Source organism: Myxine glutinosa, chromosome 2 (assembly GCF_964187855.1).
Source record: "Myxine glutinosa chromosome 2, kmMyxGlut1.1, whole genome shotgun sequence".
Lineage (NCBI taxonomy): Eukaryota > Metazoa > Chordata > Myxini > Myxiniformes > Myxinidae > Myxine > Myxine glutinosa.
In genome coordinates this window covers 193,393,000-193,417,254 of record NC_136262.1, presented here as the reverse complement: position 1 = coordinate 193,417,254, position 24,255 = coordinate 193,393,000, and the positions used below count along the sequence as shown (strand labels likewise).

The following is a 24,255-nucleotide window of genomic DNA, read 5'->3' as shown; positions in this document are numbered from 1 at the left end:
CTCCCCACCACCACTGTTTGGCAAAATCTGCAACTATCTTAGCCTTCAACTCTTCTGTTGGTGTTTCCCCTCTCTCCACTGTTTCTTTTCTCCTTGGTCAGGTTCACTGTTTTTTCGTTCAAATTTTTGGAGATAAGCAAAACTATACATTTTTGGAATATTCAGAGCATGAGGAATCCAAAAATTAATGTTGGCATTTGCCTAGGGAGCGTTTCTTCTCCCGGGCGATGAGCTAATGGTGAAATTTTCGTGCCCTTCAGACCAACAGTTGCTGAGAAAAAAAATTCAAAATGATCGGATAAGTATTGTACTTGTCGAATTATGACGTCATAACGAAGGCACAGATGACATCATCATTATCATATCTTATTCCCCAAGGGGAGTACTTGACATTGAGCCATGTTTCAATTTTTTCCATGGAGTGGTTTCGGAGCTATAGAGGTGCAAAATTTTTCGATTTTTTTCCCAAGATGGCGTCTGTACCACGTGACCTATGACGTTATAATTATCATAAAAAAATTAAACAGGAGGAGCCGCACATATTCTGAAAATTTCGTGTCCATCGGTCTAACAGTTGGAGAGGAATTTTTGTTTTATTCATACTGATCAGATCAAGCGTAAAACTTGTTGAATTATGACGTCATAATTTAGGCACCGATGACATCACCATCAACAGGTCTTATTCCCCATGTTGAGTACTTGACAATGAGCTATCATTCAATTTTTTCCATTGAGCGGTTTGGGAGATGTCGAGGTGCAACGTTTTTTCAAGATGGCGTCCGTACCATGTGACCGATGACGTCATAATTATGAATAAAAAAATTATACAGGCGGAGGCGCTTCTATGGTAACATTTCGTGTCAATCGGACCAACGGTTGCCAAGAAAATGAATTTTTTTAATGCAGACACGTACAGCACATGGCGTATGGCACACGCCACACGGCACACAGCACACGGCGTACGGCACACGCCACACGGCAGACAGCACACGTACGGCACACGGAACACGGCACACGTTCGCACCTGAATGCTTAACCTCGCTTTTCGCATCGTAAACACAGGGTAAAAATACAAACAAAATTGACGATTTCAGGTGATTTTCACCTTTTGACCTCAAAAGCAGGAGCTTCAGTGACCCAACATGCACACCCTGCTCAAATTTAAAGTGAATCGGATATAAATTGACGATTTTATGCAATCTTGACTTTTGACCTTTTGATCCCCAAAAAACATAAATCTGCTTCCACCTTTTGATTGTTTAACAAATTTATTGACCCAATATGCAAATTCAAAAAACATCAGGTCAACTGGATATATACAGTAAAGATTTTGGCTTCCTGCTTTTGGCTTCTAGCTTTTGATTGGTGAACCAATTCAGTGAATCAATGTGCAAATTCTTAAAAGGTCATGTCAATTGGATGAAAAGGTCATGTCAATTTTATGAAAAGGTCATGTCAATTGGATGAAAAGGTCACGTCAATTGGATGAAAAGGTCAGGTCAATTTTATGAAAAGGTCATGTCAATTGGATGAAAAGGTCACGTCAATTGGATGAAAAGGTCAGGTCAATTGGACGAAAAGGTCAGGTCAATTTGATGAAAAGGTCATGTCAATTGGACGAAAAGGTCATGTCAATTGGATGAAAAGATCATGTCAATTTTATGAAAAGGTCATGTCAATTGGATGAAAAGGTCACGTCAATTGGATGAAAAGGTCAGGTCAATTGGACGAAAAGGTCAGGTCAATTTGATGAAAATTGACAATTTTATGGGATGGTGAGGTTTGACCCTTTCACTTTTTTCCTAAATTTTAATTAGTCTTCTCTGTATCTTCTTATAATGGAGTAAACAAATAAGGTTATGTTTGTATATTTGTGACCAAAACGTCTTCTTCTTGAAATATACATAAAACCTACAAACACGGTCCATGAGGACCTGAGGCAGTGAAGTGGTCAGGCCGTGTGACTATATATAAATTAATTACGTATGTTTGGATGTCAGTTGCATCCTGTCGATAAATTATGTGCATTAATTAATTATGTACTTTTGGAACATAACTTTCGACCCTTCAGACTGCTGAGACCTCGAAGACCTTTGAAGACCTTTTAAGTCCCCAAAAAACCCTCAAAGACCCAAAATAACAAGAAGGCCCAATAAACCCCGAAGACACAAAATACATCGAAGACCCAAAAGACGCCGAACACCCTTAACTACCCCGAAGTTCCAAAAGACTCCGAAGACCATGAAAGACCACGAAGACACTGAAGACCAGTAAGACACATTCGACCCAATACACCAGCTTGAACCCTTGACCATTGAGAGGTTTGTACTTCTTGGACCTTTTATGATTACAAATAAATTACAAATAAATAATATCACTAATATCACAAATAAATTTGTACAAACAATGTTTGTATTATGATTGGTGTAAATCATGACAACACAGCAACTCAACTTCAAGCAGGCCATGATCCTCAGTTAAAACAAGCCGGTGCCTCTGCAGCGACGCATTGTGAGGCGAGCCGAACCACGCTCGTTCTCGCAATAAATTTTTGTTGAAAATTTGATGACGAAGCTCAAATGGTAAATTAAAATTTCATTTAAATTGGATGAAAAATGATTTCAGGTTAGGGTGACCCTTGACCTTTTGAAAAAAGTTGAATTTTTCCTCTCCATATTCTCATTACAAAGCTTTCCAGAAAATTTAATGACAAAAGGTCAAATGGTGAGAAAGTTCCGGCACGGACATACACATCCAGACCCAAATACAAACACACAGACACACATGCAAACACACAGACACACATATACAAATAACAGACACACACACAGACATATACACAAACAACAGACACACACATACACATACAAACACATACAAACAGACACACACACATTTCCAAACACACAAACACATACAGACACAAAGAAGTGATATAGAAACCCCATCTGACGCTGCCTGGAAGATGTGCTGATGTGATGAGTAAGAAACGAAAGATGGCCCGTACGGGGATCTGAACCCGCGACCTTGGCGTTATTAGCAACACACTCTAACCAGCTGAGCTAACCTTCCGTTTACGATTACCAATTCTGACAATCTTATCCTTACTTTTTACTAGGAAATCAAGTCGCAGTTCTGTGTCACATCCACATCCCAAGAATCCGACACGTGCTGTGAGTGAGAGTAATGTTTCATCTGATCCCAACCAGGTTTCTGCAGGGAACACAGGGTCCACCGTCAACCGCCTTCTGGAGGAACTCCCTCAACCCAGGATCACTGCTCACCTCCACTCATTTGTTCTTTTTCCAACCTGTCGAATCAACTTCCACATTCTCATCAATATCATTCCTCCCTCCAGATCTTCAAGACAGCTGTTCACCACCATTTCAAATCGTGTCCAATTCAAAACCATGATCGTTTCTACCCTCGTTGACCCCACCCAAATCCCACCTCCTTCCAAATTTCCATTTTTTCCCAACTGAGAGTTTTCTTCTGTGTCCATCTTGTACACACCATGTTTCCTCTCTTGCTCCCTTTCCTCCCCACACCCATTGGTTGACCAAATCTTCCGTTATCTTCGCCTTCACCTCTTCTGTTGGTGTTTCCCTTCTCTCCACTGTTTCTTTTCTCCTGTTGCATCCGGATCCGTTCGTGCACCAGTTCGAGCTCTTCCACGAGCTTCGACAATGTGTACAAAATGTGACAAAATCTGATGCAATTCAAATGCTCTAATGGCGGCGAGATGCTCCATTTGAAACGGTTTGTTTGATATACGCAGCTTTTTGATGCATATTCGGTCCACAATGAAAGGTTGTGTTGGTGTCAAAGCCAGTGACCAATTGCAAATCAATAGCAGGATAAACTGGTCCGTCACGATCCAATTAAAACTGGAAAGCATCTGAAAATGCAGAGCTCCTCCACGTCCGCTTTGTATTCAGACATATTTTTTCCTTATGCTAAACTTGACAAAAACGGATGAAAAAAATACAAACAAAATTGACGATTTCCGGTGACCTTGACCTTTTGACCTCAAAATCAATAGCCTTCAGTGACCCAATATGCACACCCTGCTCAAATTTAAAGTGAATCGGATGGAAATTGACGATTTTGTGCAATCTTGACTTTTGACCTTTTGATCCAAATAAAATATCTGCATCTTCCTCTTGATTGTTGAACCAATTTATTGACCCAATATGCAAATTCACAAAACGTCAGGTTAACTGGATTTATACATTAAAGATTTTATGCAACCGTGACCTTTGACCATTTGATCTAAAAACAACAATTGGCTGCTGGCTTTTGATTGGTGAACCAATTCAGATAACCAATGTGCAAATTCTTTAAAGTTCTGGTCAATTGGATGTAAATTGACAAATTTAGGTGACGGTGACCTTTGACCCTTTCACCTTTTTTCCAAATTATTAATTAGTCTTCTTGTAATGGATTAAACATATATGGTTGGGTATTTATATTTGTTAACAAAACGTCTTCTTCTTTAAATAGACATTAAACCGAAAAACAGGTCCGTGAAGCACTGAAGTGGTGAAGCCGTCTGACTGTACATCAATTAATTACGTATGTTTGGATGACAGTTGAATCCTGTCTATAAATTATGTGCGTGAATTAATTTTGTACTATGGGAACATACCTTTCGATCCTTTATACTGCTGAGACCTCGAAGACCTTTGAATACCTTTAAAGTCTCCAAAGACCCTTAAAGTCCCAAAATAAAACAAAGGAACAATAGACCCCAAAGACACAAAATACATCGAAGACCCAAAATACGCTGAAGACGCTGAACTACCCCGAAGACCAAAAAGTCGCAAAGAACATGAAAGACCACGAAGCCCCTTAAGACCTAAAGTCCCATAAGACACATTCGACCCATTAGACCAGCTTGAACCCTTGACCATTGAGAGCTTTATACCACTTGCAAATTTTAAGATTACAAATAAATCACAAAAAAATAATATCACCAATATCACAAATAAATTTGAACAAAAAATGTTTGTATTGTGATTGGTGTAAATCATGACAACACAGCAACTCAACTTCAATCAGGCCATTTTCCTCAGTTAAAACAAGCCCGTGCTTCTGCAGCGACACATGGTGAGGTGAGCAGATCCACGCTCGTTCTCACAATAAACTTGTGTTGAAAATTTGATGACGAAGCTCAAATGGTAAATTAAAATTTCAGGTAAATTGGATGAAGAATGATTTTAGGTGAGGGCCACCCTTGATCTCTTGACAAAACAATGTGATTTTGACTTCTCCATATTCTCATTATAAAGCTTTGTTGAAAATATAATGATTGCAGGTCAAATGGTAAAAAGGTTACGGCACAGACATACACATCCAGACACATATACAAACACACAGACACTCACAGACACATATACAAACACAGAGACACACACAGACACATATACAAACAAACAGACACACACAGACACATATACAAACACTCAGACACTCACAGACACATATGCAAACACATAAACACCAAAGACACATATGCAAACACTCAGACACTCACAGACACATATACATCAAATAGACACACACAGACACATATGCAAACACACAGACACAAACAGAGACACATATACAAACACAGAGAAACGCAGACACATATACAAACACACAGACACACACACACAGAAACCTACAAAAACACAGAAACACACAGACACATATAAAAAACAGACACACAAAGACACACACACAAACACACACACACAAACACACAGACACAAATAAGTGATATAAAAACCACTTCTCACGCTGCCTGGGGGATGTGCTGATGCGGAGAGTAAAGAACAAAAGATGGCCCGTACGGGGTTCGAAACCGCGACCTTGGCGTTATTAGCACCACGCTCTAACCAACTGAGCTAACTGGCCATTTACAAACACTGACTATGACAATCTTATCCTTACTTTTTACGAAGTAATCAAGTCGCAGGTCTGTGTCACATCCACACCCCAAGACATGCTGCGAATGAGGGTTATGTTTCATCTGACCCCAACTAGGTTTCTGCAGGGCACACTGGTGCACCATCAACCCCCTTCTGGAGGAACTCCCTAAACCCAGGATCACTGCTCACCTCCACTCATTTGTTCTTTTTTCCAACCTGTCGAATCAACTTCCCCATTCTCATCAATATCATTCCTCCTTCCAGATCTTCAAGACAGCTGTTCACCACTATTTCAAATCGTGACCATTTCAAATTCATGATCGTTTCTACCCTCGTTGACCCCACCCAAATCCCACCTCCTTTTAAATTTCCATTTTTTCCCAACTGAGAGTTTTTTTTCTGTGTCCATCTTGTACACACCATGTATCCTCTCTTGCCCCCTTTCCTCCCCACCACCATTGTTTGGCAAAATCTGCAACTATCTTAGCCTTCAACTCTTCTGTTGGTGTTTCCCCTCTCTCCACTGTTTATTTTCTCCTTGGTCAGGTTCACTATGTTTTTTCGTCAAAATTTATTGGAGATTAGCAAAACTATACATTTTTGTAATGTTCAGAGCATGAGGAATCCAAAAATTAATGTTGGCATTTGCGTAGGGGGGCGTTTCCACTCCCAGGCGATGAGCTAATGGTGAAAATTTCGTGCCCATCAGACCAACAGTTGCTGAGAAAAAAATTCACAATGATCGGATAAGTATTGTACTTGTCGAATTATGACGTCATAACGAAGGCACAGATGACATCATCATTATCATATCTTATTCCCCAAGGGGAGTACTTGACATTGAGCCATGTTTCAATTTTTTCCATGGAGAGGTTTCGGAGATATAGATGTGCAACATTTTTCGATTTTTTTCCAAGATGGCGTCTGTACCACTTGACCTATGACGTTATAATTATCATAAAAAAATTATGCAGGAGGAGCCGCACATATTCTGAAAATTTCGTGTCCATCGGTCTAACAGATGCAGAGGAATTTTTGTTTTATTCATACTGATCAGATCAAGCGTTGTACTTGTTGAATTATGACGTCATCATTTAGGCACCGATGACATCACCATCAACACGTCTTATTCCCCATGTTGAGTACTTGGCAATGAGCCATCTTTCAATTTTTTCCATTGAGCGGTTTGGGAGATGTCGAGGTGAAACGTTTTTTCAAGATGGCGTCCGCGCCACGTGACCGATGACGTCATAATTATGAATAAAAAATTATATAGGCGGAGGCGCTTCTATGGTAACATTTCGTGTCAATCGGACCAACGGTTGCCAAGAAAACGACATTTTTTTAAATGCAGACACGTACAGCACACGGAACACGGCACACGTACGCACCTGAATGCTTAACCTCGCTTTTCGCATCGTAAGCACGGGGTAAAAATACAAACAAAATTGACGATTTCAAGTGACTTTCACCTTTTGACCTCAAAAGCAGGAGCTTCAGTGACCAAATATGCACACCCTCCTCAAATTTAAAGTGAATCGGATATAAATTGACGATTTTATGCAATCTTGACTTTTGACCTTTTGATTCAAAAAAAAGTAATCTGCTTCCACCTTTTGATTGTTTAACAAATTTATTGACCCAATATGCAAATTCAAAAAACATCAAGTCAAATGGATATATACATTAACGATTTTGGCTTCTAGCTTTTGATTGGTGAACCAATTCAGTGAACCAATGTGCAAATTCTTAAAAGGTCAGGTCAATTTTATTAAAAGGTCAGGTCAATTGGATGAAAAGGTCATGTCAATTGGATGAAAAGGTCAGGTCAATTTGATGAAAATTGACAATTTTATGGGATGGTGAGCTTTGACCCTTTCATTTTTTTCCCAAATTATTAATTAGTCTTCTCTGTATCTTCTTATAATGGAGTAAACAAATAAGGTTATGTTTGTATATTTGCGACCAAAACGTCTTCTTCTTGAAATATACATAAAACCTAAAAACACAGTCCATGAGGACCTGGGGCAGTGAAGTGGTAAGGCCGTGTGACTATATATAAATTAATTACGTATGTTTGGATGTCAGTTGCATCCGGTCGATAAATTATGTGCATTAATTAATTATGTACTTTTGGAACATAACTTTCGACCCTTCAGACTGCTAAGACCTCGAAGACCTTTGAAGACCTTTTAAGTCCCCAAAAAACCCTCAAAGACTCAAAATAACAAGAAGGCCCAATAAACCCCGAATACACATAATACATCGAAGACCCAAAAGACGCCGAACACCCTCAACGACCCTGAAGATCCAAAAGACTCCGAAGACCATGAAAGACCACGAAGACACTTAAGACCAGTAAGACACATTCTACCCAATACACCAGCTTGAACCCTTGACCATTGAGAGGTTTGTACTTCTTGGACCTTTTATGATTACAAATGAATTACAAATAAATAATATCACTAATATCACAAATAAATTTGTACAAACAATGTTTGTATTATGATTGGTGTAAATCATGACAACACAGCAACTCAACTTCAATCAGGCCATGATCCTCAGTTAAAACAAGCCGGTGCCTCTGCAGCGACGCATTGTGAGGCGAGCCGAACCATGCTCGTTCTCGCAATAAATTTTTGTTGAAAATTTGATGAGGAAGCTCAAATGGTAAATTAAAATTTCAGGTAAATTGGATGAAGAATGATTTTAGGTGAGGGCCACCCTTGATCTCGACAAAACAATGTGATTTTGACTTCTCCATATTCTCATTATAAAGCTTTGTTGAAAATATAATGATTGCAGGTCAAATGGTAAAAAGGTTACGGCACAGACATACACATCCAGACACATATACAAACACACAGACACTCACAGACACATATACAAACACAGAGACACACACAGACACATATACAAACAAACAGACACACACAGACACATATACAAACACTCAGACACTCACAGACACATATGCAAACACATAAACACCAAAGACACATATGCAAACACTCAGACACTGACAGACACATATACAAACAAATAGACACACACAGACACATGCAAACACACAGACACATATACAAACACATAGACACTCACAGACACATATGCAAACACTCAGACACTCACAGACACATATACAAACAAATAGACACACACAGACACATATGCAAATACACAGACACAGACAGACACATATACAAACACACAGACACAAACAGAGACACATATACAAACACAGAGAAACACAGACACATTTTCAAACACACAGACACATATACAAACACACAGACACACACACACAGAAACCGACAAAAACACAGAAACACACAGACACATATAAAAAACAAACAGACACACAAAGACACAGACACAAACAAGTGATATGAAAACCCCATCTCACGCTTCCTGGGGGATGTACTGATGTGATGAGAAAAAACAAAAGATGGCCCGTACGGGGATCGAACCCGCGACCTTGGCGTTATTAGCACCACACTCTAACCAACTGAGCTAACCGGCCATTCACAAACACCAACTATGACAATCTTATCCTTACTTTTTACGAAGTAATCAAGTCGCAGGTCTGTGTCACGTCCACACCCCAAGACCTCAACACATGCTGCGATTGAGAGTTATGTTACATCTAACCCCAACTAGGTTTCTGCAGGGCACACTGGTGCACCATCAACCCCCTTCTGGAGGAACTCCCTAAACCCAGGATCACTGCTCACCTCCACTCATTTGTTCTTTTTTCCAACTTGTCGAATCAACTTCCCCATTCTCATCAATATCATTCCTCCCTCCAGATCTTCAAGACAGCTGTTCACCACCATTTCAAATCGTGTCCAATTCAAAACCATGATCGTTTCTACCCTCGTTGACCCCACCCAAATCCCACCTCCTTCCAAATTTCCATTTTTTCCCAACTGAGAGTTTTCTTATATGTCCATCTTGTGCACACCATGTATCCTCTCTTGCGCCCTTTCCTCCCCACACCCATTGGTTGGCCAATTCTTCCATTATCTTAGCCTTCACCTCTTCTGTTGGTGTTTGCCCTCTCTCCACTGTTTCTTTTCTCCTGTTGTGCCCTGATTCGTTCAGTACACCAGTGCAAGCTCGTCCATGAGCCTCACCTCTGTATGCAAAAAATAAACAAATCTGATGCAATTTAAACGCTCTGATGGTGCCGAGATGTTCCACTTGAAACTGGTTGATCGTTATGTAGCTTTTTTATGCATTTGATAAAGGCAGGGACCAATCAAAACGCATCAAATGCATCAAACAGGTCCACAATGAAAGGTTGTGTTGGTGTCAAAGCCAGTGACCAATTGCAAATCAATAGCAGGATAAACTGGTCCGTCACGATTCAATTGAAACTGGAAAGCATCTGAAAATGCAAAGCCACTCCACGTCCGCTTTGTATTCAGACTTATTTTTCTGTATGCTGAGCATGAGCAAACAGATGAAAAAAAAGAATGGCATGGTGGAGACAAACAAAATTGACGGTTTCAGGCGACCTTGACCTCTTGATCTCAAAAGCAATAGCCTTCAGTGACCCAATAAGCACACCCTGCTCAAATTTAAAGAAAATCTGATGGAAATTGACGATTTTGTGCAATCTTGACCTTTGACCTTTTGAACCAAAAAAAATAATCTGGTTCTCGCTTTTGATTGGTGAACCAATTTCTTGACCCAACATGCAAAATTATAAAACTTCAGGTCAATTGGATAAATATTGTTACGTTTGTATGGGGTAAGCAATACCTTCGTCCAAGTAAAATTGTATAGACTAGCAACGGCACCTGCTCTACGGGCGGGGTTTCAATTGAGAGGCCAAAATGAAAAGGCAAAATATCAGAAATTGAAGGGTTTTTTTATTTTAAACGATTTATATAAACATCCGTTAAATCATTTCACACGCAAATCATCAAATTCTTAACAGTATTTGTAGAATTTCAATAAAAGCCACATCACTGTTCATATCGGTAAATATTATTCCATCGTGTTTGGAACAACTGGAAAATTGGAAAATTGAAAAAATTGGGGAAAAAAATTGGAAAAACAATATAGCCTATTTTCCTCCAGGGGGACCCAGAATTACCCAACTAAAATTTCATTGCGATCGGTTCAGCCGTTTTTGTGGTACCTGGGAACAGATAGACGGACAGACATTTGGTGAATTATAGCCAGACTAGCTGAATGCACCCGGCGTTGCCCGGGTTCTTTTTGAATGAATTTAATCTTCTGTACATGGGTCTGCCGCGGGCCCAGTATCAGTTAGTGCTCAACGATTCCTTGTTCTTTCTTCTGTCGGGCCCCGCGAGAGAGAATTTTGAAAGCATGTGTTGCAGTCAGTCAGATATTCCTACTAAGTGCATAAGTTGTACTTCAAGAGAATTTTGAAAGAGGAAGAAGATTTATTGCGAAATGGGCGCAGTCCGGCCGTGGTGGCCTCGACTGGCCTCACCACCTAGCCTATAACCTTCCCAGGGCCCGTCCCGACATTTTTTGTTTCAGAGGTATCTTCCTATCTTTCACCGTTCAGGAGATTAGCGTGTGCAGACAAACAAACAAACAAACAAACAAAAACTTTATTTTATATATATAGAAGACGAGCCGAATGCACCCGGCGTTGCCCGGGTTCTTTTTGAATGAATTTACAACTATAATTCAGCTTTAACTCACGGCTGTAGAAGATTGACTACTATAATTCAGCTCAGCTTTTAATTGCGAAATGGGCCCAGCCCTGCCGAGGTGGCCTCGGCCGGCCTCGCCACCTCGCCTATAACCTTCCCGGGGCCCGTCCTGACATTTTTTGTTTGAGAGGTTTCCTCCTGTCTTTCACCATTCAGGAGATTAGCGTGTGCAGACAAACAAACAAACAAAACAAACAAACAAAAAAACTTTCTTTGATATATATATAGATTAGTGTGCTCCGACTGTCGTGAGGAAGAAGAAACCTCGATGTATCATAAGTGGGAAATTTGTGTCGACCGGATGTTGGGTAAGCTTGTATCTTCATACCCATGAGAGGGGTGGGGTTTGTTAATTAGCGAGGGATTATGGGTAATTAATCCCCTGTATGTAATTGCCTCTATAAACCTTTCCTGTGTTCCTTATGACACAGCAGTACACCCACCTAGTAAGAAATCAGCCAATAACCGCACTAATTAAAAAACAACCGGAAACCAGGAATCAAGCACTATCTCTGATAACACCGACTTGGTGAGCGCATAGGCACAGGCAAGGCCATGAGCCACGCCCCGCAGAGCAAAGATTGGACCCGGATTTGATTGCCACAATCACTGGTAAGATGAGACTCGCTGATGGGAGTGGAGATGGGGACGTCGTGGGATGACGTCAGAGCCTCAATAACAAAATAGTTGGAGCGGTGGACATTTTATCTCCCTCAGCATCGACATTTTATCTCTCTCAGCATCGACGTCCTCTTCGTTCTTCTCGTTCTGGACCCCATAGTGAACAGTCGCACTTTGCTCTCTTGCGCAAGGATTATTAATCACGGGCAGTCGTGTTCCGACATCGTGATAGTGTCGTGAGAAGGCAGAACTGCGGGCCGGGAACTGTGGTTTTCCGTGCAGAGATCGTGAGGACAGGCGCAGCTGGAATAGCGAGCTGCATGCCAAGCCCGTTCGCTATGCGCGTGGAGCCAGGAGTGAGCAGGCAGCGTGGGATGCCTAATTTGCACCAATGAGTGCGTTTTTGCACGCAAAGACACCAAGGCCTCAGACGATCTTGATGATTCCTGACGAGACACCCCAACCGATTTGAGCTAAGTTCCACAAACATGTGGTGTTCACCACACAGGGAAGTCACACGACAATATTAATGATTTTATGCAACCTTTATTAATGATTTTATGCCTCACAATCTTGTGTCCCGAACCCATCTCTCTCTGTACCCACCTTACCCAGTCAAACCCAGCTGCTCCTGGACTCTGTGTCCTTCTCTCCTGACAAGGTGGAGAAGGTTCTGTCAAACCTCGACTCTGATTCTGCAACTAGACCAGACGGCATCAGCCCACGGGTCCTAAAATCCTGCTCTGCCGCTCTTTCACACCCTCTCTCTGCTCTCTTTACCCTTTCTTTTGTTCAAGGTTATTGGACATCTGCTTGAAAATCAGCCAACATTACCGCTTTACACAAAAAAGATGCAGAAACAGATCCTTGCAACTGCAGACAAATCAGCCTGCTCCCAATTATCAGCAAAGTCATGGAATCCATCATTGCTTCGGATATCAAATCCTTCCTCTTCTCCAATGGCTTGATCTCTGATCATCAATTTGGATTCAGACCAGGTCATTCTACTCTGGACATGTTGCTTCTGCTGTCTCAACAATGGATGGAGGTCCTCAATGCCAAACAGGAAATCAGATCTGTCTCCCTTGACATGCTTTCAATATCGTCTGGCACCCCGCCCTGCTCACCAAACTCTCCTCTTATGGTATCCATGGAAACCTCCATGCATGGCTTGCGGTCTTCCTCACCGGTCTCAGTCAACGTGTGGCCCTGAATGGAATTCTCTCATCTCCCCTTCCTGTTCAGGCTGGAGTTCCTCAAGGCAGTGTTCTGGGCCCTGTGCTTTTTCTGGTCTTCATTAATGATCATTCCGACTCTCTGGAAAATCAGCTCCATCTCTTTGCTGATGACTCCACTCTCTGCCGCTCCATATCTCAACCCTCAGATCGGCAGTCTGCAGCCTCCTCACTCTCTGCAGACCTGGACAATATCACAAACTGGTCAAACAAGTAGAACATGTCTTTCAATCCTGACAAATCTCATACCCTCACTATGTCTCTCAGAAAAGACCGTCCAGACAACCCTCCCATCTACTTTCTGAACAATCCTCTTGAAGAAGTTCTGTCACTCAAGCTTTTGGGTCTCACAATCTGCCATGATCTTTCCTTGGAAAACCACATTTCCAAGCTGGCCTCCAAAGCCAGCCAAACCCAGGGGGCCAAAGCAGTATTTTTTGAAAAAAACAGACAAGGCGTGCTGTAAAGGGTTGGCTGCTAATAATCACATCTATATATATCTAGGAATAAAATGTATATGGACAACCTTGCTAACAAGCTACAGGAAAACTGTAGGAAGCCTCTAAACAACATGCCCCGACACGCGAATACGGCGCCTTTCTCGGCGATCAGCCATTATGGTTTATCTATGTCGCACGAATGGAAAAGTTAGTTCTAGCAGCCCAAATAGACCACAACTAAGTAATTATGACAGCCTGTGCCAACTTCAGTTCCCTTGCAAGCCATAATATTGGGCCAGTCATTAAATAGTGTTAAGAAAACCACATACGGTATTTATGTTCAAATTTTTTTAACCTTTTACAGCACACCACACCGAATGGAGCATTCATTCGGCGAAGAGCAGATGGTCATCACAACGGAGTCTCTCCTGACATGCTTCTGGAGTAGACCTACAACGCAGATGCCAAGGAGAAGAGTGGCCTAGATGGAATCACTCTCAACGTTGCTGCTCAAACCAAATGGGTGTACACAAAGCCGGTCACTGCAGCAGTATCCGCCCAACTGAAGTCAATGTTGCATCTCAACTCTTCCAATGCACACCACAATACGTGTGGCAAGGGATTCAGAGATGATTGTGAAAGTGATGGCAGCCATGGAGACCAACCCATTCACTGCAGCAACCACAAGCCTGATCAACAACAACGTGAATGATGGAAAGCTGGTACCAGTGCAATCCACACACCCGACCTGGCCACAGCAGACGATGCAGACGATCTCCTGTGGCTGCACCAACAAGGGCTGCAACACAAACTGCTCATGTGGGAAGAAGAACATTCCCTGTTTAATATAGGCTGCCGCTGTCAGGGATCGATAAAGAAGTGCAGCCATGCCGACTACACTGCCACCTTTGACAGCAGCAGTGAATCAGGAAGTGATAACTAACAGCACCACAGAAATGCGTCTTCTAATGTTACGTTCACAAACAAAACAATTAAATTCAGGATTGAGCATTTTGAACAATTAATTTAATGTTTTGCCCCAAAATATGCCTTGATATTGAGATGTAAATGGTTCAGGGAGTAATAACAATTTATTTATGATATATTTGGTTTGTTAGAATTAACTTTTTCCTTCATCATTGCTCAAGGAACATGGATAAACCATAATGGCTGATCGCCGCGAAAGGCGCTGTATTCGCGTATAGGGTCATGTTGTTTAGAGGCTTCCTACAGATTTCCAGGAGATTGTTCGCAAGGTTGTCCATATACATTTTGTTCCTAGATATATATAGATATGATTTTTGGCAGCCAACCCTGAACAGCCCGCCATATCTGTTAAACCCATTTGCCCCCCTGGGTATTAGCATGGATTCATGAACCATACACCGCTTCAATCCATTAACTTGGGATTCACTGCATTGGGATTAAAGTGTTATGGTTATATTCACTATATTTTTTTTATTATTACGAAAACGATACTACTGAAACGATACACTTGTGGCGGACACGATGGCTCGCTGGCGCGGTGACATCATTCCACGCACCAAGAGGGTGTCGGCCACGCCCGAGGGGTAGGCGTGGCCTCGGGATATACACGGGGCTCACAGCCCCGGCCCCCGAGCACCTCAGTGCTATCGTTGAGCTTTGGAATAAAGACTCTTTTTGGTTACCCGCGTTGTTGCTTATCTTCTTGGCAAACAAGTCGTGCGCATAGCACCGCACTTCACACTCCTGTATTAAGAAACCTGGGCTTAATTTGTTCGAAGCGGTCCGGAGTGTAGGCATAAAAGCCTAAGGCCTATACATACCGTTTTGTTGCAAGAGACGTAACGCCGATGCTTTCGATATTTGACGGTAAGTTTAACAATCGGTTTGTTTGTGTTTCACACTGAATGAAAAATGTAGAGGTAGAGCATGGCAATTGTGATATATGACAGGTTCAACGATATGTTCGGCATGAACGAAATTGGAATCAAAATGGCGGCGTGTGGAGAGTCATCGTGTACTGCTGTAATGACTTCAGATGTAATCACATTACCCTATCATGTGACCAGATCCTCAGCTCTGATTGGTATACGTTTGAAGGGACATACATACATACATATGTAGGAGCTATGCTCCAACGTAAATCGGAAGAATGGACGCGACAAAAAGCTGGAATTCGTCCGAGTTTCTTTATTGTGTCAAATCAACTCGGGTACTCTGAAAAGCCCGTTTATCGGGCAGCAATATATATACACATTATCCCGGAGCATTTGCCCGGGAAAGGCGAGAGGGGGCGTGCCCGGGCGTCCTGGACGAGGCCTGGCAAGTCGAGAGCGGGCATGCCCGGGCGTGTCTGGACATGCCCGGGCGTCCCGGACGAGGCCTGGCAAGTCGAGAGCGGGCATGCCCGGGCGTCCTGGACGAGCCCGGCATGGTGATCGTTCCGTGTCCTCGGTAGGTGCAAGGCGATTGTGTATACCCAGCGGTAGCCGCTACACACGTCCCCCCAGAATCGACTTGCACCGGCAGGGTCAATTTAAGGGGGGTCCTGATGACCCGGCCGAAGCGACCCCTTGCGGGTCGTGGGGGGGGGGGGTCCGGTGTGGTGGTGGGCGGTCGAGTGGGGGGCACCGTGGACGGGGGGCGGCCTCGCCGTGGCGGAAGGGCCAACCGTGGCGGTTGGTCGATGTCCACGTGGGCCGGCTTGAGGCGGTCCACCGCAATCTGGTCCGACCTGCCACCGATGTCGATGACGAACGACTTGTCGTCCCGTCGCAGGACCCGGAAGGGCCCGTCGTACGGCGGCCGGAGTGGCCCCCGATGTGCATCATGATGCACAAAAACGTACTCCGCTGTGCGAAGCGCTGGGGGGACGTAGGACTGGGGGTCACCATGGTGGGACGTTGGCACGGGGGCAAACCGTCGGGCGGTCTCCTGGAGGTCCGAGCGCTGGTGAGCTGCGGACCAGGGACTGGTAGCGTCGGGCACGAATTCGCCCGGGACGCGTAGCGCCTGGCCGTAGACAAGCTCGGCGGTGGACGCCCGGAGGTCCTCCTTGGGGGCCGTGCGAAGGCCCAAATGGACCCACGGCAGCCGGTCGGCCCAACCGCCGTCCTGAAGGCCGGCCATGAGCGCGGCCTTCATGGAGCGGTGGAATCGATCGCACAACCCGTTGGCCTGGGGATGGTAGGCCGTAGTACGGTGGAGCTTGACCCCCAGGTTGCGGGCGACCGTGCCCCACAGCTCAGAGGTGAACTGCGGTCCACGGTCTGACAAGATGTCCGCCGGTGCGCCGAAGCAGGCGACCCAGGTGGCGATGAAAGCCTGCGCCACGTCGGCGGTGGTGGTGGAGATGAGGGGAACGGCCTCCGGCCACCTGGTGGTCCTGTCCACCATGGTGAGCAGGTGTGTGAAACCCCGTGATGGGGGGAGGGGGCCCACCAGGTCCACGTTGATGTGGTCAAAACGTCGTTCGGGCACGGTGAAAGGTGCCAGCGGGGCCTGGGTGTGTCGGTGGACCTTGGCCTGTTGGCAGGCTGTGCAGGTGCTGGTCCAATCGTGGATGTCCCGTCGAAGGCCATGCCAGACGAATCGCGCTGACACCAGCTTCTGGGAAGCTTTCCGGCCCGGGTGGGAAAGGCCGTGGAGGGAGGCGAAGATGCGGCGTTGCCAGGTAACGGGCACGATGGGGCGAGGCTGGCCTTGGGAGATGTCGCAGAGCAGGACAGTGTCCGCGAAGGGGATGTCGGCCAGGCGGAGGCCCGTGTCCACCGCCCGGAGGGCTTGCACCGTGGTGTCGGTGGTTTGGTCTGCCGCCATAAGCGCGAAGTCCATGCCGAGGTGGACCGCGTTCGCGCTGGCCCGAGAAAGACAGTCGGCCACGGCGTTGTCTTTGCCGGCAACGTGCCGGATGTCCGTGGTAAACTCCGACACGGCGGAGAGGTGGCACTGTTGGCGGGCCGACCACGGCTCCGTGACCTTGGCCATTGATTGCGTAAACCAACGGCTTGTGGTCGACGAACGCTTTGAAGGGTCGGCCCTCCAGGAGGTGGCGGAAATGGCGAATGGCCAGGTGTAGACCGAGGAGCTCATGGTCAAATGTGCTATATTTGAGCTCGTTCGGCCAGAGTTGCTGGCTGAAAAAAGCGAGTGGCTGCCAAACCCCGTTCACCCATTGCTCATGTAACCACCAAACCAAACCACCTCCAAACCGCCGACACCAAACCAAACCACCGACCATTTGCCCTTTTGCATTTTTTGCATTTTGCATTTGCATTTTTGCATTTGCAAAATTTGCAAATTTGCAATTTTTGCAAAATTTTGCAAAATTTGCAAAATTTGCAAAGACGAATTTGCATTTGACATTGAGATGAAAATTTGCATTTGTTTGGTGGCAGACCAAACCACCGACACCACGGCCCATCGCGTAGTCAGAGGCATCCGTGGTGAGGGCGATGGGAGCGTTGAGCACCGGGTGCACCGGGTGAGCGAGCAGTGTTGCGTCGGCGAGGGCCCGCTTTGAGCTTTTAAAGGCCGCGTCCATTGCTGCGGACCAGATGACGTCATGCTTGGCCGGCTTGCCCCGGAGGGCTTCGTAGAGGGGCCGCATGAGTTGAGCAGCGCGGGGCACGAAGCGGTGATAGAAATTCACCATTCCCAGGAATTCCTGCAGGGCCTTTATGGAGCGGGGACGCGGAAACGTGGTGATGGCCTCGACCTTGGTTGGCAGCGGCACGGCCCCGTTCTTGGTGATGTGGTGGCCCAAAAAATCAACGGCCGTCGTGCCGAAGTGGCATTTGGCCGGGTTGACGATGAGGCCATGCTCGCTGAGGCACCCGGACAGTGTTCAGAGGTGGAGGAGGTGCTCGGCCCGGGACGTGCTGGCGACGAGGATGTCGTCCAGGTAAACGAAGAGGAACGGCAGGTCACGCAGCACGCCGTCCATCAAGCGCTGGAACGCCTGAGCCGCGTTCTTGAGGCCAAACGGCATTCGCAGGAATTCGAATAAGCCGAACGGTGTGATGACGGCCGTTTTGGGGACGTCAGCCGCCCTGACAGATACCTGGTGGTATCCCCGTATTAAATCGATCTTTGAAAAAATGACCCGTCCTGCCAAACGGGCGGAGAAGTCTTGGATGTGCGGGATCGGATACCTGTCGGAGGTGGTAGCGTCGTTAAGGCGGCGGTAGTCGCCACATGGGCGCCAGCCACCCCCTGGTTTTGGGACGATGTGTAGTGGCGAAGCCCACGCGCTATCGGAGTGCCGCACGATGCCGAGGTGTTCCAAAGTGTCGAACTCGGCTTTGGCCACGGCGAGCTTGGCTGGGTCGAGGCGGCGGGCTCTGGCGTAGACCGGCGGGCCCGTGGTTGGTATGTGGTGCTCGATCCCATGTCGTACTGCGACGGCCGAAAACGTCGGCCGCGTGAGGGCTGGGAACTCCGTGAGCAGGCGAGCAAACTCGTTCGCCACCAGGAGGGCGCATGCCAGCTCGGTCAGAGCGGAGCTGCTCAATGTGCATGCCAGGGAGCTGAAGGTCTCGGCGTTGATGAGGCGACGCCGTTGGACGTCCACCAGCAGTCCGTGTGCGCAGAGGAAGTCGGCGCCTAGCAGAGCCATGGGCACGCTTGCGGTTACAAAAGTCCAATTAAAGCGTTGGCCGCCGAAGCAGAGGGTGACGTTGCGTGGGCCGAAGGTGCAGATGGCCGATCCGTTGGCCGCAACCAAGGAGGGGCCGCAAACCGCGGACTGCCTGTCCTGATCGGAGGTGGGTATGACGCTCAGTTGGGCGCCGGTGTCACACAGGAAGCGCCATCCGGACGCTTTGTCCGTGATGAAAAGTAAGTTGCCCGTGTGGCCGGCGCTCATGGCTGGTAATGAATGCCGGCCCGGCCGTTTCCCGGCTTGCCGAAGGTGCACGGGGGTCGGCATGTCCGGGCCTTCTGTCCGAACCTGGCATGATAATAACACCACGCCTGGTCAGGTGGAGGCCCCGGTCGTCGTGCTGGAGGTGGTCGGCGCAGCGTAGCAGCCGCCAATTGCGTCGGCAGTTCGGTCGTCGACCGTGCCGGGTGCTCGGGCGCCATGGGCGTTGCTTCGGACGGCAGTGGGCTCCAGGTCGCTGCTCCAATGCGTTGGCCTGCCGCGGAGATCTTGTCGGCTTCCCTGGCGAGGGCGCGGGGATCCGTGATCATCGTGCTTGACAGGGCGAGGCGTACCGGGCTAGGCAGCTGACGGAGGAACAGCTCCCGGAACGGGAATGCCGGAGAGTGCTCGCCGAGCAGCGAAAGCATGTAGTCCATTCGCTCGGACGGGCGCGTTTCGCCGAGCTCGGGCAGGTCGAGCAGGCGCCGTGCGCGTTCCGCTGATGAGAGGGCGAAAGCATTGAGGAGGAGCTTTTTAATCGCGTCGTATTTGTCAGCGGCTGGCGGGCTCTCGAGGAGGCTCAGGGCGCGGGCCGCGGTGGCTGAGCCGAGTGCTGCTACCACATGGTGGAAGCGGGTGTCGTCGGCCGTGATGCCTCGCAGGGCGAACAGGGAGTCCGCCTGGGCGAACCAAACTGCCGCGTGAGCCTCCCAGAAGGTAGGGAGTTTGAGGGCAACTCCCGTGTCCATGTCGGGTCACCAATGTAGGAGCTATGCTCCAACGTAAATCGGAAGAATGGACGCGACAATAAGCTGGAATTCGTCCGAGTTTCTTTATTGTGTCAAATCAACTCGGGTACTCTGAAAAGCCCGTTTATCGGGCAGCAATATATATACACATTATCCCGGAGCGTTTGCCCGGGAAAGGCGAGAGGGGGCGTGCCCGGGCGTCCTGGACGAGGCCTGGCAAGTCGAGAGCGGGCATGCCCGGGCGTGTCTGGACATGCCCGGGCGTCCCGGACGAGGCCTGGCAAGTCGAGAGCGGGCATGCCCGGGCGTCCTGGACGAGCCCGGCATGGTGATCGCTCCGCGTCCTCGGTAGGTGCAAGGCGATTGTGTATACCCAGCGGTAGCCGCTACACATATACATACATACATACATACATACATACATACGGACAAACTGTTCTAGACGGCTTTGCCCTACGGGTTATCTTTGTGTGGTCGGGCATTGGAAAAATTTGATCCAAATCTTTCACGAACCAGCTGGCCAGAATTAATGAAGATCAAGTGAAGCTGATTTGGGCAGGAATTTGTAATTCGTGCAGGGTGCCGGTGATAACTTGCCTACTTTCCAAAAATTACACCATGGGATCTTCAATGTCTACCCAGTTAATGGTGGCAGATGAGACACCAGACTGAACCTCCATCCAAAGGATGGTGCACTTTGTGACACATCAATCTTGTTACCACCTCGGTCTGTGAAGCAGGAATCGAACCCAGACTACACAGCTTCAAGGCAAGTACAACTATACACCATATCCTGTCTAACACTCCTTTTAATTGCCACTGTTTGAAATTTTGTACACCGCTCCTTTCCTATTCCATCTCCAGTCGCTGCATGAGGTTATCGCCGGACACGCGCTCTGAAAGGGAGTACTCAGTTTTCACTCCGGGTTCTTGTTTTCTTGCTTTCTTGTTTATTCAGGCAATATCTCAGCCATCCTTTGAGCGAGGGAGCTGAAATTTGGGCACAATAGTGAGGACGTGCTTTGGCAAAAACTGTATTTTTTGTTTTTTGATTAATCAATTAATTGATTAGTTACTTAATTATTTCCTTTCTCATCTGGGCAATATCTCAGGCACCTTATGAGCTGAGAAGCTGATACTCGGACACGAAAGTGACCAAGCGATGTGGCTATAAAGGATATTTTTGATTTGATTAATCAAATAATTGATTTATTATTTGTTGATTAATCAAGTAATTTTTTAAATTTTATTAATGACTTATTTAATTAATTTTTAAAAAGTTACAGCTTTGGATGAAACACTGGTGGTTGAGGTATGCAATTAGCCAATTGGTTAAGAAATTATTTTACGTTCATTATTTGTTGATTTTAATTACGCAATTAATCAATCAATTATTGTACACCTCCCTCTCCCAATACTGTCTCTATGTGCTGCACGGCGGTATTGCCGGGCGTCGAAGGCGCGATTTACCGGTATTGCCCGGCTGGAGGATGGTATTTATTTATTTTGGCATGGGGGCGGTGTACTTTGAATGTATCTGTACTTGTTTTGTTTTGTTTTACTTGAAGTTTAATGTCTACCCAGAAATGTTCTTCTTACATGGCAGCGTCCCATTGCGTGATGAATACTCTGTGAAAGTGATCTTCAAAGTTGATGAGACGACACTGTGCCTTCAGAAAGTGTTCACACCCATTGATTTTTTTCACATTTTGTTGTGTTACAGCCTGAATTTAAAGTACATTAAATGGAGATTTTTTGCCACTGATCTACAACACATAATACCGCATAATGTCAAAGCGGAATTGTTTTTTTTAAAGAAACTTTTACAAAATAATTCAAAATGAAAAGCTGAAATGACGAGTCAATAAGTATTCAACCCCTTTGTCATGGAACCTGTGTTCCATCCTGTCCACCTTTTCTTTTTCTTTTTTAAACAGTTATCCAAGGTTTATGGAGGACTTGGAGGAGCTCATGACAATTTGCAGTAATTTATTTTGTATACAAAGCTGAGGCTCATGGAGTAGAGAGGTGATGGAGGGCATGAAATGCTCATTGGGGCACTGGGGCAACAGTTTGATACAATAGGCAAGGGTATGAATGACTAGGAAAAAGATAGAGAGAGAAGGGAAGAAACATTAAATTTAATGTAAGGGAGCTTTGTTTACATCGGGTTAATTGGGTAGAGAAGATTGCAGGTACGGATGGGGAATGACATATGATGGTATTACACTGCCTGCTTGAAGCCCTAGAGGGAATACTGCGATTGAACAGCCCCAGGAAGGCCATTCTACACAAAACATTTCATGAGAATGAGCACATGGATGCCTTAGGTAGGCACCTCTGTGCTCATTTTCATTATATTTATTGACACCTGGAATCCACACAACGTTTATGGGTTTCAAGAATCATGAGATGTCATATGGCCACTTGATTCAGACTTAAAGTATGTGGTCACCCAATGGGGCCTGACCAAGCTCTAAACCATACGTTTCGAAAATGTCAAAGCCTTTCTAATATTATATACATTAATATTTCCCATGTACTGTAAGTGTGCGCAAATTGATTGGCTATAATAGCATGCAACATAATAATAATAATACATTTATTTTATATAGCGCTTTTCAAGAAGCCCAAAGACCTATATCCAAGTAATTTATCATCCAGATACGAAATACAGAATATATTCATCACAATAGATTTTGTTAAACATTCGATGATTAATGACAAAGCAACCATGGTGATGAGCATCATTTTATGGCAAAAGGACATTAACAAAACATGACACAACCACCCTCCTTTAAAAATAAATAAAATAATTAATCAGTAAAACTTTGAAGGTTCTTTTCAAACTTTCATTGTCCAAGTCAGAGACAATCAGGAGGAACAGGAGAACAGGATGCACAATGATAAACAAGGCCAAGCAAAGGAAAAGGTCATTCAGTCCAACCACATTGTTGTTCTTTCCTAATTGCATCACGTGTGATGCCCACTTGGGAGATCCCTGCCTTTTCTGATTTCCTCTCCGTCCCAAAGCTAAAGCATTATCAATACTCGTTTCAATAAAACATATAAAGAAGGTCAACATGAGAAAAAGGGAAGGAATGTCAAACTGGTGTGCTTCTATTTAGACAACTGCACTACACTAGGATATATGCAAGGAACTTTGGTGCAGGAGTAGACCATTCAGCCAATCATGCTTGCACAACACTAACCCCAGAAACCATCACCCACCCACACACAAGCTACCTACATGTCCTGCCAATATCCCCCATACTACTCTATCTCCAATGCATCCGCATACCTATCAAATTCGAATTTAAATCTATCTATCCTCTCTACTGTTATCTATCCTCTCTACTATCTATCCTCTCTATCTATCTATCTAACCTCTCTACTCTACCTTTCCTGGGAAACCATTCCATGCATTAACAATTCTCTGACTGAAAGATCACTGCCTTATTACTGCCCTACCTCTCATCTTCTTTATTACTCCCGCCGGGGAGTAATGCATTCGATCGGGTCCGTGTGTTTTTTGAACAAGATATCTGGAAAAGTTCCAAACGGATTTGGATGAAAGCTGGTGGGATGATTGCCCTTGGGATAAGGAAGAATTGATTAGTTTTTGGTGAAGCTCAGGATATTATTCCGGATCCAGGAATTTTTTGAAGGATTGTTTACCATTGGAAGATAGGGCTCATTTTTTTAAACATTATCTTCTATGTATTCTATATTTAACATTGTGATATGA

At 45.4% G+C, this 24,255-nt stretch overlaps 2 non-coding genes across 2 annotated transcripts; both read right to left on the bottom strand.

Annotated features, from left to right (window-relative positions):
- Positions 1–5,827: 5,827 nt before the first annotated feature.
- On the bottom strand, positions 5,828–5,901 carry TRNAI-AAU (transfer RNA isoleucine (anticodon AAU)). The gene has a single exon. It is a non-coding gene; the product is annotated as a tRNA-Ile (tRNA).
- Positions 5,902–9,364: 3,463 nt separating this feature from the next.
- On the bottom strand, positions 9,365–9,438 carry TRNAI-AAU (transfer RNA isoleucine (anticodon AAU)). The gene has a single exon. It is a non-coding gene; the product is annotated as a tRNA-Ile (tRNA).
- Between the last annotated feature and the right edge of the window lie 14,817 nt (positions 9,439–24,255).